Source organism: Acromyrmex echinatior, chromosome 10 (assembly GCF_024713525.1).
Source record: "Acromyrmex echinatior isolate Ae372 chromosome 10, ASM2471352v2, whole genome shotgun sequence".
Lineage (NCBI taxonomy): Eukaryota > Metazoa > Arthropoda > Insecta > Hymenoptera > Formicidae > Acromyrmex > Acromyrmex echinatior.
The window spans coordinates 1597579-1613825 of record NC_141861.1 but is presented as its reverse complement, the minus strand read 5'-3'; the positions used below and the strand labels follow the sequence as shown (position 1 = coordinate 1613825).

Genomic DNA, 16247 nt, shown 5'->3' with positions numbered 1-16247 from the left:
ATCTCGCGGATGCGTCGAATCCGAGTTACGAACTGGGATATAATCCGGGAACCGACGATATTCAATCCGACATAAGGAGACGAAGGTAGGTGATAAAACGATTACCATGATGAGAAGAAGACAAGGAGGAGCGCAGGGGGTGAAGAGCGATGGAGTCGCGCGCGAGCGAGACGAAGAGTCGTGCTCTGTCCGGCGCGAAAGGGACGGCGAAATATAAAATAGCGGGCGGCGTGTGTAGACTATATGCTCTAATTTTAGGCGATTGCCTCGCTCCCTCGCCCGAGGATTATAATTAGATACAGAAATACCCGAACGCCGCCGCCATCAGCCACCCACCCACCCAACCGACCGACAGGCTGAGGCGAAAGCACGGCGGCTGTTCGCTCGTTCGCGAATCACTGGAGTCGAAAAACTATACGGAGTCGTATTCGTTCTCGCATTCGTGTGCTGCACTCGTTGCCAGTCACGATGACATTACGAATCCGCATCTCCTTCGGAGTAACTTCCACGGAGTACTTCAGTGTTGGGTCTAAACAGCATCTATCTTCGAAAGACTGCAAAATTTTTTTCCTGGGTACAGGTCCAAGGAAAGTCTAATTACTTGAATCTTAGTGTAATAACGAAGACAATTTTACACAGAAAGAACAATTATGTTAAGATATCTAAAAATTTAGCTAGACATAGGTCTAAAAATAATTTGTTGGATTATTAAAATAATAGAAATCTCTCTCTCTTTCTCACTCTCTCTCGCATACTGAAAAAATGGTAGAATTAATTCTGAAGTATATAATATGCATGTAATAATCAAACTAATGAAATATGAATAATTTTGGTGACAAATTCGGAGATTGCATACATTATGGTTACAAACACATCTGGTTATATAAATTCTACTGAAAATAATCAGACTTAGTTATAATAATCAGAAATTCTGTTTAGTTCTATCAACATTTTCTACAATCATATTATACATATCACGCTAATCCAGCTATGTTTGTAGTCATAATAATCAGATACTTATACAATTAGATTATTACTATGTAACCAAACTCTGATCGGTGCCATACCTAAATGTTCTGATTGCATATCAAAATATTTATTATAATGATTAGAAGTTCTGTTTATTTCCACCAAAACTTATTTAATCGAAGATGTTTTAATTCAACCTCAGATAGACAAAGACAGACGTCTTCTAGGTTTCTATAAAAGACAGATATCTTGCTATGTCTTACGATAATATTTTTTTTTTACAAAGATACATTTTAGGGATCTGGAAGATATGTATAGGAATATTTATAGTTTACTGAACTTAAAGAGCGTGAATCAGTATTTCTTTTCTACACCTAACTGTCATATACACGAGTTGTATAGATACTAAATTAAGTGCTGCAACTATGGATAATCTATGGTAGACACTAGCGTGTCATTTTATTAAGTTGCATGATGAATGCATTTTTTTTCTGCATTAGGACACATCGTTGCGCGCATGTGTGCGGGCTTTATAATAAATTGCGGAAACTGCCGTGCGTGACAAGCGAGTTTATACGTAATATTGTTTGGCCAGGCTACATTCTAATGCGAATCAAGAGCAAAGCTAATTTTAAGGCCGCGAATACACGCTGTGTGGCGCAACGCGAAATTACTAATATGCCTCTTCTGTCTCTATGAAATTGCATTTGTGTCGCCGCGCAGTACGTTGCACACGCTCGCGAGTGCACGTATACACATCTACACCTGCACTAAATTTCAAATTCCGCGCCGAAACGATTTCCATTAATCGGGAGTGAGATCGATCATGCTTCATATTTTTGGACGCTCATATTTTTTGAGTGTATAGAGTGCATTCTTTCAAGATAGTGCCTCGAAACCTGCCGGTAAATCTTATTTCCATTTACAGCGCCTCCGAGGATCGTTAGAGAGTTGCTCGGTTGCAAGTTAAGTTCCGCCCATGTAAAGGTCGCGAGCGTGTTTCTCAGGAATTGCCGATTGGTTACGTGGTACGATCGATGCCGCGATTCCCAGGAATCCCCCGGACGTGCCCGGTTCGCCTCATCATAATCGGCAAATATTTATTCGCGACGTGGATAAATAATTAATTAACGCGGCCAACGAAGGATTGGACGGCGAACGGAACAGCTGTCGGCCGCGATCCTCCTTCAACCTTCACTCGTCGCTTCCTCCCCCTTTTATTCGTGGCAGAGTCTAGTATAGTGGAAGACAGCGGGGCTCGTTTGCCACGGAGGGGGTAGCCACCCCTAATGCGGGAGAGGTAATTATTATACGAACCAAATCGATACTTCGATGAACGAATCGCCTTCTAGCTCCAAGGAAAAAAGCGCGGCGCGCTTCGACGAAGTCGACGGTATTCGAACGGCGAGTCGTTAACAACCGTTCGCTTCTCTCTCGTGGAAACTTCTACGCACGTTGTTGCACGACGATAAATCATTGCCCCTGTTACAATGGACACAAAGGAGCTCACGCGCGCGTGTATTGCAGCGCGTGTGCGTGTCTGCGTGACTTGGAACGTACGGATTTTGTAATTGCTTAAGCAAATTTACGAATATTATTATTTGCGTTTTACCATCGACAATAGTGTAGGCAATTCCAAAACTGTTAATTTAATAATCACAAGTAATTATTACAGTATGTCAAAATGATAAGACTGATGATTAGCAGTAATAACAGAACGTAAAGACAGAGAATTTAATGAAGTATACTAATTGTTTGATGCTGTTTTAGCAAGATTCAAAATTTTTAAAGAAACAAGTGCTAATTATATATGTAAGACATATATAATTTACGGCATTAGTAATAAATTTGTTTATTTGAGACCGTTATCGTTTTACATATATTTATATTAACATTGGGAGAGAGTAAAATAGTAATTGAAACGAAGAAATTATTTCGACATTGCATACGTTGACGCACATGGATGGTGCCGGCGCGAAGCCAGGCAAAACTATTAATAATGTCGATAATTACCAATTATTTTTAAAAGCAGTGGGGCCGGAGTTAATTTGAGCATGTGAGCTCATGCACTCCCACACCGGCACCTCGTAATATACACAATGCAATATGCACGCTGCGATGTGTATTATTCGAATAAGATATATTACTTTGCTTATTTCTGTTACTATTTTATGCAAATGGAAGTTTGGCATTTTTCAATGAACTATAACTAAAGATTAAATTTCATGTTTAGATTTTATATTTAAATTTTTAGATCGTGTTTAGATTTTTAAGTAAAGTTCACTCGAAGTTAAGAACCGTAAAGACAGTTTTATACTTTTGTTTTATTATAAATTAAAAAATATAACTAGAAAAGTTATAATATAACTAAAAATACTTACAATGTAATTAAAAAAAGTTATAAATGAAAAATGAGGAGTCAGAATGAACACAACATAGAATGTTGTTAAAAATATAATGTTTTCTTTTCATTATTGAAAGTGAATATAGTATGTTATGTTTCGACTGTCTTAAATTATAAAGTTGAAATTAGGTTTTTATCAGAGAAGAGTAACGGATTGTAGCCAAGGTTACTCCGAATCGATTTTTTTTTTTCCAAGAAAATCGATTCGTTAAAAGATTCGGATTTACAAATCGATTTTTCTTTGTGCAATTTTACTATGTCGTTTATTTTGATGAAAAATCGATTTCCGATTTATCTCAGTGCCAGCCTTCGGCGAGATGCAATTTATAGTAAATTACTAGATATTTTAGAGCACGTTCAGATTCCCACCCGACTGCTCTGTATGTATTATTTTATCCTTGTTTAACATTCGGTGTACAAGAAAGATAAAAAGATAAAAAGATACTTAGGTGATACGTGAGTGAGAATCTGGAGGTCATCATGTAACTTTTCTTAGGGCGGAAATGTGAAGAGCGTATAAGTTCTCGTAAATTTTACATTTTTTGCTGAGACACCTTATAAATCTTTAAATACTCAAAAATTGATAATTAATATAATGTTATAATACGATGTACATTAAACTTCTATTAAGGAAGAGTCTTATCTACATTGAGAGAAAAAAGTTGTATCAGCAACTAGAAATTTCAAGACAAATAACGCTTCAACTATGTATTATAAAGTTTTAATAAAAAAAACAATAAATAAGTTACATGAATTAAGAATATATAACGCTTTTGAGGCTTTCACGGGTATTTTCTTCAAAGATACCTGAAGATTTGCGGGTTATCATCGTGTCTTTATCTATTGCTAATGCCAACGTTTCGTGAACCTTGCGTTCACTTCATCAGGGCAAGGAACGCACTGATAATGTCGATGGCATTTAGATCGCGCGGGATGATGAGCGTGAATAAATTTAAAATCAACCGAAATGAGATCTCACCGAGATCTTTTTGTTATAAAACAATCGATGGGGATATAAAAAGTGCATATTTATCTCCGCATAACCGATTACCTTCGACGCGATACGCACCGAGCGTCTGCGCCAAGTTACATTCGTTACGAATATGAAACCGGCCGGTCCCACAGCCTTGCCTGATTGCTGGTTAAAAGATCAGCGGACTGTGACAGGGCCGTTTCTCTCTGGCGGGCGCGGAAGGCGTACCGGTGACACACGAGGACGAAGAAGCAGCGAAGGCGGGAGGAGGATCTTCGAGGATTCATGGTCTCTAATTTTTACGGTGTAACCAACATGCGCGTCCCGTGCCATCTATATTTACAAGTACAAGTAGCCGGTCATTAAATCCGATAATTAATCACAATCGTCTCTATTAACGGGAAGACTTAATTGCTGTTATCCGCACGGCGGTCCGCTAAAGAAAAAAAGAAGAAAGAGAGAGAGAGAGAGAAAATCGGCGAATTGCAGCGGGGGCGGAGTTGATGGAAGGGGCTGACCCAGGATGTGCCTAAAGAATAGACCAGTCGATCCGTAGGACGTATTTTCCCTGCGCTTCGAATGGTCAGCTACTGCTTGCCGTGCGAAACCGACGACGAAGTTTTACGGTTAAAGACTATGTACAGGCCGGCAATGTACAACGAACCCTTTCGAGCGTACGGTAACTTCGCACTTGCTTCTAAACGCTCTAGACTCGTATGTGTATCGAAACCTCCGTACGAAAGTTTTTCGAAAGACATTTCTCACTTTTCCTTATGCCTCATCAATCGCGCACGTGACTTCCATCCGATCTCCGCGTTCGACAGTCGTGGCCGCGGCTATTACCGGACTCATTACCTGATCGCAGCGTTCGAAATATTTTCGCGTGCCGAAATATTTTCGCCGAAGTAATTATGGCTCAGCAACGCGCCGGCGCCGCGGCGGCTAATTCGCGAGGTATCGCGAAAGTGGACGCCAGGCGAAGTCACCGCAGCTGCAGCAACACCAACACCAACACCAACACCAACACTAGTACTAGTACCAGCACCAGCAACGCCAGCAGCAACGTGACGGTATATATGGTGAGGTTAAGACCCGCAGTTACGTCCGCGTAACTCTCGCAAGCCGAGAGTCTCGACCGTGGTACCACGGCAACGGAATATGGCCACACGCGTTTGCTCGTATATAACTATACACACACCCACACCCACACACACACACACACACACGCACGCACACGCACACGTGTATACATATACTTATATGCATAGAATGTACGTGGCTTCTCTTGCAATGTACGTAGCTTCGCTCGCGCGCGAATGCCGCACGCACACAAACGCGCCCGGCTCCTCGTACGTGGCCATCTACTTACTTTAGTGGTCAGTGCGGAAGAAAAGAATTAGCTAGACGGGGGCGCGTCTCATCTAGGTCACCCACACAGTCGTGGACGGTTCAGTACGTACACGTTCGCGCGCACACCCTCGCCTGCACCCGAGGAGCCTCATTACGGGAGCACGGTGGCGAGGGGGTGTGCAGCAAAAGAGGCGAGCGTTAATTAAGAACAGACTCGCCACCCTCTAAGTAAGGAGCACTGACCAACCCTGCCCCGTACTCTGCCATCCCCCGTACTCTCCTTCGACCGCCACCTTCCGCCGTTCCACTATTCCTTCATGGTCGTCTTAGCCACGGCCTCACACCCTCCCCGAGCTCCCACTGCGAGAGGAAAAACCGAGAGGATCGGTGCAAGGGAAGCTGAGGGAAGTGAGGGGTAGGACGAAGGAAAGGATAGAGAAAAGGGTAAGAGAAAGGAAGAATGGGAGAGAAGTACTTACGTTTCTTAATATTGTCGGATTAGACAGTTTGGACGCGACGTATATTATACGTATATATTATACGTACCGCGATGATTAGAAATAGCAATAGGTGTCAAAAGGGTATTTTAGCAAAAAAGAATGTCGTATTAATTTATCGGCACTGTTTCACGCGCTCCGAAAACGTTCCATTACTCTTTTGCTTTTCGCGGTCGCTTCTCGATCTTGGTTATGATTTTTATCTATTCTCTCTCACGTTCTGTCTTTGCTCTTCACTTTTCCCTGTAAAAGGGTTCCGACGTGTGAAATGTCTCCTTCGGCAAAGGGGAAGAAGACAACGAGCGACCGAAATGGGAGTTGGCAGAGAAGGATGACCGTGAAGAAAATTAACTAAGATCCCGCAATATGCTGCATTGACCGTAGCATTGTCACACTCTTATAAGAAAGAGAGAGAGAGAGAGAATGTTCTCTATCTGAAGATTTTGTCGCTTTCTTCTAATCGCTTTCCACACGCTGCTGATCTAGCAGAAGAACGCTATTGATTAAACAGCTGTTTGGGAAATAACATGCAACAATTCTTGAAGAAATAACTTTGATTTCGAAATTAAGGGGATTGGAGAGTCAGATTACTCGAAATTTTTGACAAGTCCAGATTTGTTATATTTCTTATCTCTAGAAAAGAAAATTCTGAAATATTTTATCGTTTTAATTATTATATCCTTTATTTATAATATAATTGATGAAATAAATGGTATTTTATTCATTTTCTTCATTTTTATAATAATTTATTTGCATGGTTCTTTTAGTGAATAAAAGACGTTAGTACTGCTAGGATTAAAATTGAATTAATTATTAGATTTAGAATATATTCAATAAGTTGAATGATAGGAATATCTATAAACTTATTTCGTTTTATAAATGCTATTCCTTTTTGACAAGCATTGACATCGTTACTAAACGAGATGCGTCTCGTTAAGTTAAATAATTTTCTTCAGAAAATGACACGAGTGTGCTCCTAAATCATGACGCAGCAATGATCAGCCGATCTCGTTCTGACGACATGAAAGCACACATGTTGCCAATGTTACACAATAGGTGTTCTTCTTAGAGGCCAAAAAAAAAAGTCACCCAACTGTTCATCCCTCCCGTCAACCATAAGCTGGCCTGTACTGGGGGAGCCGCGGCCGATTGTTTCCAACAGGTTTGTCAGCTTTTGTTTCAGTCCGTTCTCATGGGCGGCGGAACTGGTCATTGCTCGAACCCCAAAAACGGTTGAACAATGACCCTTAGGGCCGTTACATTGCGCTGCAATAACGACCCCCATTACCCCGAACTCAATGAGAGTGAGATCTGGACGGGCTGAGAATTAATCCAACGAATCCCAACGGCAGACGGATGGATGATGAATTTAAATAACGCGATGTGATCTTGTGAAACTAGGGTCTCTATTCTCTTTTGCCCCCTCCCCCCCCCTCCCCTCCCCGCCCCTCTCTCTTTTCTCTTCTACCTTTCTCTCTGTCGCTGATAAAAGATATTTTTTAGGAGATTCGTTCTCTTGCCAAGCGTAATTATAATTGGAAATTTAGGTTTTATGATTATAATTAGTAGATGACAAAAATTTTTAATGTTTAATTTTAATTTTTTAAATCTTACGTCAAGTAAATTATTTAACGAAAATTAGGAAAAGAAGAGTTTCGTATTATAGTGTAAACTATAATTTTTCGAGAAAAATACATTCAAGAGTTATTGACTTTTCTCGATAAAAATCGTCTAAGCAACGAACGAAAGTTTGCTGAAAATATCTAGCTCGATGTTTGCAATAAAATTTCGCGAAATGCTCTAGATTCTTCGGATATCTTTGTACGCATTTGCGACCGTGAGCTTAATGAGATGAAATCGCAAGGGTTCTTTGACTAGCAGAGACGTACACTGTGTCATCTCTTGCGTAATCCTTCTAACCGAAGAAGCTTCGTCGTTTAGAAATCTGATTTTGTATGCTTTATTTATGTGCATGGAAATCGACGGAAATTACGTTAACCGTCTGCTCGTAATCGCCATGACTTACTTTATAATATCGCGCACCTTATACTAGTCGGCATTAATTTTATCGTCTCATTTTTATACATAGAACACATCGTAGATTCTTGTGAAATTACATGTCACTTGCTTGAATATGTTGTCCTAGAAATCAAAGATTCGAATAATAATTACTCATACTCATATAAATATATAAATAAGAATGTGATAGCATTCTCATTTTAATATGTTTCTAACTAATAAAATAGAAATATTGGAATTTAATAATTTATATGTTACTGTATTTTTTTTGTAAAGAAAAAGGTACAAATAAATTATTACATTGAAATGTTTCTTCATGTTGAAGTTAAGTTGCACTGAAGGTGGCAGCTTCCTTGCGCAGCTGCAGAGACACAAGCCAGCGAATTCACAAATTAAACAAACACCCTATTGACGCGCTGATCCTCCACCGAGGAGGCATCCTGGCTCATTCGCAAGGGTGAGAGAAAGATAGTGGAGAAAGAAACGATCGTCACCTCCACGAGGTCCTCGTTCAGCGGATAAGAAGGACCGAGAGGAGAGAAATGGCGAGAAGCAAGAGGGACGGAGATTTGGCAATCCGAATGAACGGACTACACCGCATACAGGGTCTTAGCAGGACTTAACGAATATTGCCGTCGATATCCAGGAGTCCTCAATTTGACACTACTCCTACTACCCTGTTCTTTGTCCCTCGCGTCATGGATCTTCGTTCGTGTTCTTAGCTTATCAAGTTCATTTTGAGTCTTATTTCTTTTATACCGAAATCTTACGGCAGATCTGAGTCTCTATTTAATGTTCTTATTTATGGATACAGTTTTATTTTTAAAGAAAAATTTATATTAGGTGTTGGAATTAATTCGTAGCGTTTTACAAGTGATGGGAAGTACTTTCATTAATGTATTTTTTAATGCTCATGTGAAATAAATAACATTCTTTCATTAAAAACGCTACGAATTAATTCCAACACCTAATATATATATATAATTATATTTAAAATATATTAAATTTAAAACAGAATTTATATTACATTTTATAAAATTGATTTTATATACTTAAGAAGAAAAAGCAACAATATTTTAAAGTATAATAGTAATATTTTAAAGAGTAAACTGCATGGAGAAAAACAATCGTGGATGAATTAGCGAGATATGTTCGATTAAGTAAATTGATGGAAATAAACAGAATTTTTTATTATTATAATAAAATATTTTAGTACACAACACCAGAACATTTATAGGTATGGTGCCTGTTAAAGTTCGGATTAGTGCGTATGTAGTATAATAATATCCAAGTATCTGTTATTATTACAAAGGAAAAAGAGTATGATATAGTTATTAAAAAAATATTGCTAGAACCAAAGCTGCGCATGTATTTGGAATAACTTTTATTTGAATTTGTAATACATTTGTATTTTGTACTTCAGCGAAGCAAATGAGATTAAATTAGAAGAGAAATTTTATTTTATTTTTTTTTATTAGAAAACAATATACGTTTTTTTTTTTAACGCGGATGTAATTATGTTTAAAAACAGATCACGGTATCGTACTTGCATTTATTCACGCAAATTAAAGCGGGATGGAGGATCCTTGGCTACATTACGGTTGTCTTTCACGTATATGTATCGCGGAAGGGTCGAAAATGTCCAGACGCGGAGACCAGAAGGAGTCGGACGACAACCCAGATAAATTAGTGCGGGTAATGAAGACTGAGCCTTGTGTCTGATTAAACAAACACAGGGAAGCGCAAATAAGTGAGAGAACGTCGGGAGGACGAAGACGAGAGAAAAGGGAAGTCTGAGACAGAGAACGGCGAAGAAAAGAGCGAAAGATGCGACAGACGAAGAATCTGTGATTCCTCGGACCTTTCTCTCATTTTACTTCCAATTAACTTAAGCAGACTCAGTAATACACTGCGTCCAGGTTATTGTCCGCCATTCTTTCTTCGCCTTCTTCCGCATTTCCTTTTCTCTCTCTCTCTCTCTCTCTCTCTCTCTCTCTCTCTCTCTCTCTCTCTCTCTCTCTCTCTCTCTCTCTCTCTCTCTTGTCCCTTGCTCGCTGAAACTATGACGCAGAAAGAAAAATTCTCAGAGTTTAAGTCAGGAAGAATTTCGCACGATAGAAAAGCTTCATGATGTATCGTTATTTATACATTATTTTATTAATAATGTCTTGTTTATTTCAGTATATTACTTCTGAAAACTACATTTTCTTCCTCTAAAACGAATTTTTTATTTCAATTCTCGTGACCATCTTATTAGCATATTTTACAATCCCCTTGCCCGTCTAAACCGAGAGATTCACAGAGAAGAGGGACGCCAGGTGTCAAGCGTGTAACGCCCGCACCTCAGCGCCGGATCGTAAATTTATTTATAATCCTCACTTTTTTAACTGTCTGAGGAACGCCGCGTCGGTACCAGAGAATTAGTGTCCACGGACGATCTTATTCCGGCGGAACGACAAGGACGGCGCTAGGCGAAAAAAATAAGTCCGACGACAATAATTATTGTCGAACCTCGGCGTTGAATCGCGCGTCAGGACAGCGACACTCGCGGTGGAAGAGAGGAGAGGAAACGGCGACGAATGATGTTCAGCAAGGACGTTCAAGTTTAAACGAAAATAAAAATTCCCCGCTCCGATGCTAATTATAGAATATGCTCATCGAATCATCGCCAGCTAAACGCCGCCGATACGCATACGGTTACATCGGGTTGATCGGATTTTTCTTCTGGGAATCTTGCGATGATCGTATACGGGCACACACGAGATGCATTGATGCTGCCCGATCGATAAATCGCGGAAAATTAATATTGTTTTTATCGGTAAGATAATTAGCTGCGGTGAGGCTTTTGCAAGAAGACGAACGTGGACTCTCATGATCGAAGTGGTGGCTTGTTTGTGTTTTTATCCAAGCATAAACGAGATAAGCGAAAGGAAGACAATATAAGTTATAAGAGTTCCAATATATCGTGTTTTTGTATTTGATCTAAATTTTTTTTTTTTTTTTTTTAGAAATTTTTATTGCAGCCGAATATAATTTTGGTAAATTTAAATTGGATGCGTGCAATAATGATTCATGATAAAAATTTAGTCAGATACGTATCTGAAAATAGTTGCGTTGGACTATTAAAATAATTACGTTCAAGCTGGTTGATGGAATAAAAATTGGTTGCAGTATTGCTTATGTCTGAGTTTCTTATAATTATTTTGATGGTATAACAAAATTATTTTTAGATCCGTAGCTAGTAAAATTTTTAGATATTTCAGCAAAATCTTTTTTTTTTTGGTAGAAAGTTCTTGTAAGTTACATTTCTTCTAATATCTATATCAAAATTAAATTCTCTAAAATTGCATTAGTTGCAATTTCTCTGTAAAATTAATTACTTTCCTTGGATGTGATGAAAAATGTCATACTTGGAAAAGACAAAGGATTTTTTTTTTAAACGAGGATTAAGATCGTGTTAAATAAAGAGAGTCGCATATATATTTTTTAATGAGTTCAGAGGCATATTCAAAACTATGTAAATACGTTTTCAATCAAGAAAACAAGAAGATATAAATATTTTAACGGATGCTCATAAATAAATGTCCACGTCGAGAGAACGATGGGGAGAGGGGAGAGGAGAAAGCTTGATTCTCTTTTGTCTCTTTATAAAATTCTCGCGTGCGCACAGAACACGTTATATATTTATTTTCTTGCATGATTAAATTTATAGATAAAAGATCTGGTGCGCGTGCGAGACGTCTTGCGAGTGCAAATTTATTCAGCCTTCGTTTTCTTTCGAATTTAACATCGTTTAATGCAAATTTTTTTGCGTTTTAGACTCGGAGGATGTGACGTCAGCAGAAGCTCGTAGAACGAAGGTCGCAGAACGGTGAGTCACAGATTAATCAACAGCGGTCCCCCATCCCGACGATAATTATTTAACTTGGCAATCGAAGTAATTACCGGCGGGTATTGACACACCTATTCTATCTTGTATACATATACGCGCACATATCCAGTTATCTTTCACATCGGGTTGCCGTGGCATCGACTTGCGCGATTAGAATAACTATCTGTGTATCTGTCGTTGCCAATCAAGCTGGTCTCGCTGGTCTATTAAAATGTGTATAAGACTACGTGCTGGATTGTGATCGCGAAAGGTCGCACGAACGTATAAACTAATGCAATATACCGTTAATAATGCATTAAGCCGAAAGCAAACAGTGTGTTACCAAACGAGAGAAATTATGTTCTCATTTATAGCACTTTAGGACTGTACACGGAAATGGTTTTGCTAAAATATCTACACTAAGAGAAAGACATAGTGATGGTAACTATAAAAGTAACAACTATACCAGTTTTATATGTAGAATTAATGCACACACGTACAGAGTTGAATAAGCTAATTTTTTTAATTGCGATAACTGTTAAAGTTTATTTGATATATAGAAAATTTGTTTAGTTGTTACCTTCATTTGCCACTTTTTTTCAATTGGTATAAAAATTTAGATAAATTTAAAAATAATTTTTATTGGAATGCCAAAATAATTATGCAGGATACTTAAAAACTAATTGCAAGAATGTCAAAATTTGTTCCAGCGTTGCTCCATATTATGCTTGAGTGTTCTACGTAATTATTTTGATAGTTTAACAAAACTATTTTCAGATCTGTATCAATTTTAATTTTAGATATTTTAGCAAGATCATTCTTTCCATGTACATACAAAACAACGTTATTGATTGGTTTTGTTCTTACGGTTCTTGTGCTTTCGTAAGATGATCGTAATCCGAGAAAATTGATCGCGGGCAATTAGCGGTTCGTTCGCGTCAGCGTGAATTTTTATAGGAATTTCTTCGAGGTGCAGCACTAGCATTTGCTTTTATTATCGCGATCTCGAGTTTACAGCACGAAGGCAGTAGCAACGTTTAAAATAAATACTATCCGATATATATATATATATGTGTGTGTGTGTGTGTATATATATATACTCTCCGAGTAAGAAGAATACGTATTGCCGAAACAAAAGAAAAATAGATCGCGGTGTGCGGAACATAAGAACGCGGGTGCTCGGGGAAAATATACTCTGTCAGTATGCTCCCATTAAAGTAGTACCTATTAAACGCAATTTCACGCATGAGAAAGAACACGCTTCCCGCGAGCTTTATCGAAAGGGTGATGATGCCGCTGAAATGTATCTGTATGAAATAAACCGATCTGGATTTCGCAAATGTTACAGACAGATGCAAACATAATCCCGATACATTAACCCTTGGAGTAGACGCGTCTCGAAACTGACGTTAGTAGACACGTCCCCGTCATTTTGACCGAAATATATTTTTGCATATATGTATTGTAACTAAAATATATGTATGATAATTACTAAGTAATAATAAGAAAGTAATAATAAGAAAGAGACTACAAACACTAATTACACTAACGTAAGTGAGTGTTTCGTCTCGGTTTGAGTGTTGCATTAGCTCTAATTTTTGTCAAACTGCCGAGTTTTTTTCGTAATTGTTTCTCTTTTTTTTGTTATCTGCATTTTCGAACTAGTTTATGGCCAGATCTCTTTCTCTCTCTCTCTCTCTCTCTCGCCGGGCTGGCTGCGGGCGGGCTCCAATAAAAGAAGAAAAAAAGATTAACTTAAGTGCGCGCGCTGTGATCTTTTTGCATACGATGCGAAAAAATGTTAATAAACATTTATGTAAAGGTAAAAATATAATAGTGCCAATTAATTGAAAGATATAAATAGAAAATGAAAGAGGACGGCAAAATGACCGATCATTCCCGGATTAAAGGAAAATTAAGTGTTTGAAATTTGTGACTATATAATTGTATGGTAAAATAATTATGATCATAGCTCTATTTTTATAGTTCTGTATATACCAAAAAAATATAATTGGTACCTAAAATAATTATAACTTATAAATTATATTTAAACCATCCTAATTATTTTATCAATTATAGCAATAAATACAAACACTTTTCTCTCAGTGTGCAATATATAAAATAATTTACAATTATCGTGAGTGAGTGCGAGCTTGTACTTCACTGATTTTATCGAAGACAATAGAAAAATTTTTTTCAGATTTCCAGATTCGAGATGCCAATGTTGATTATAGATTGGCACGAGAAGCTAAAAGCAAATACCTTCGATATTTTATGCTGTTCTCTCTCGAAAAATTCTACCTATCGATCATTAGAGATTTCGCTTATCGCACTGGTTTATCATTAATTAAAGATCATTATACCCGCGGTTCTTCGATCGGAACGAGCAGATTCGAGATGCTGAACGGTTCTCAGGGCCGCGATTTAACGAATACAATAAGCGATTCAGCGCCGCGGCTATTATATCTAATTCCAACCGAATAGAAAAGGACTCGACGCGTCGTCCTTTCCGCTCTTCTTGCCGAAGAAGGAAGGTAGACGGAGAGAGAAAAAGACGGGCTGCCCCACCACGTCGTGCGATACCCCGAGGCGACGCGGAATCACTCAGAGAGCGCCGGCCGTTAGTTCATTTTTGCGGAGCGTTTACAACGTCCTGTCCACTCGCGTGGCATCGTTGCTGGCATTTCGATGCATAATAAACGACCGGTTAGCCCTGTGCACCACGGTGTCTCACACCTTTGCCCCCTCTCTACGACGATCTGCGAAAGCGGGGTAAAGGGATTTCTCTTTTTCGCTCCCTCCCCATTCCTACCTCGCTCTTTGCAATCTCCCCCGTCTCTCCTTCTTCAACGTCCTGGCTGCACTCCGACTTCCTTTGTGGACTTTCTTCCTCCGCGAGGTGCATCTAACGAGATGCGAGAGGAAAGAGAAAAGCGTGCGATGCGAACGAAGAGGGACAGCGCGGCTCCGGCTTGGGAGAGTATTCAAGAGATAGGTGGTGAGGAAGAGAAGAGGAAGGCCGTTACGAACGAAGTTTAACGAAAGGAAATCCGATTTGCACAGCGCGCCGTTCTCTCCTCCCGCTTCTCTCTGTAACCGCGTCCGATTCTCGCGTGCATGCACGAGATGACGCGTCTCGCGCGAGAAACGTCGTACACAGGATGTACTTTGGATGTTTTCAGCTTCCCGAGGATTGTCGGTATAGCCTGTCTCAAGCTTAAAAGAAAAGTGACGCTCTATTAATGTTTCGAATTCTTTTTTCAACTCATTAATGCCTTTCGATAATTACATATTTCAGAATATTATATACATGGGAAAAGTTGCTTTAATTCTGGTTGAAAATGGATAAATAAAAAATTTCTAATTGAATATACAATTCTAGTTGAGATAATCGGAATTTTGATTGACACGATCAGAATCTTCGGATGTGTTTATTTTTAACCAGAAATTTTTCTCAGGGTATGATACAGGATGTTTATTACCTAGATAAACCTAAATTTTTTAGAGGATTTATTTTTTATCATTAAGAATCAGGGATTATCATGGAATTTTATCAGCAGAAGAGTGTAGAGCTTTCAAGGAATTTTTAAAATAAGATTTTTATAAATCTTGGTTGTTTTGAAAAGGAAAAATGATATTGGTTTGAACTTATCGAATAAGCTATGCCAAATATTTTGAATAGGTAATTATAATCTTGCTTCACGATTTTCTCTTACAAGATCACAATAAGCTTGCGTAAACTGCAGAGTATGCAATATTCGAAACAATGCAACCTATTCGTTCGAAGCAGATTTGATAAGAAATCTGTGACCAGCGGATGATGAAACTAGTATTTGCGCAATCCATTCACATAATAGATATGGAAGGGTGATTTAAATCCAACTCGCGAATAAGTTCCATTTATTACAATTACAACAAATTCTCATGACGTAAAAATAGATTTACATTATGAGGAAAATTTCTTTTTAAATATACGAAAATATGAGTGTGAAAAATATTATCTTAGCTGGGATTTGCAAGATTCGGATTTTGAATTCCGATTGAAGCAATATTTTTTGCAATAAATAATTCGCAGGTTTAAGATTCTTATTAACATCAGATTATTATTAAATGGCTATTAGCAAATAGTCATTTACTAGCTATTAAATAGCTATTAACAAATTA

General features: G+C 38.4%; 2 long non-coding RNA genes across 2 annotated transcripts in view; both read left to right on the top strand.

Moving 5' to 3' along the window:
• The first annotated feature begins 2277 nt into the window (after window positions 1–2277).
• On the top strand, window positions 2278–16019 carry LOC147908201 (uncharacterized). The gene is made up of 2 exons (XR_015546518.1): window positions 2278–5425; window positions 12032–16019. It is a non-coding gene; the product is annotated as an uncharacterized LOC147908201 (long non-coding RNA).
• Window positions 11206–16247, top strand: part of LOC147908200 (uncharacterized) — a 160809-nt gene continuing 155767 nt past the window's right edge. Inside the window, exon 1 of the long non-coding RNA XR_015546521.1 lies at window positions 11206–12083. This is a non-coding gene — a long non-coding RNA (uncharacterized LOC147908200). The remainder of the gene's footprint in view (window positions 12084–16247) is intronic.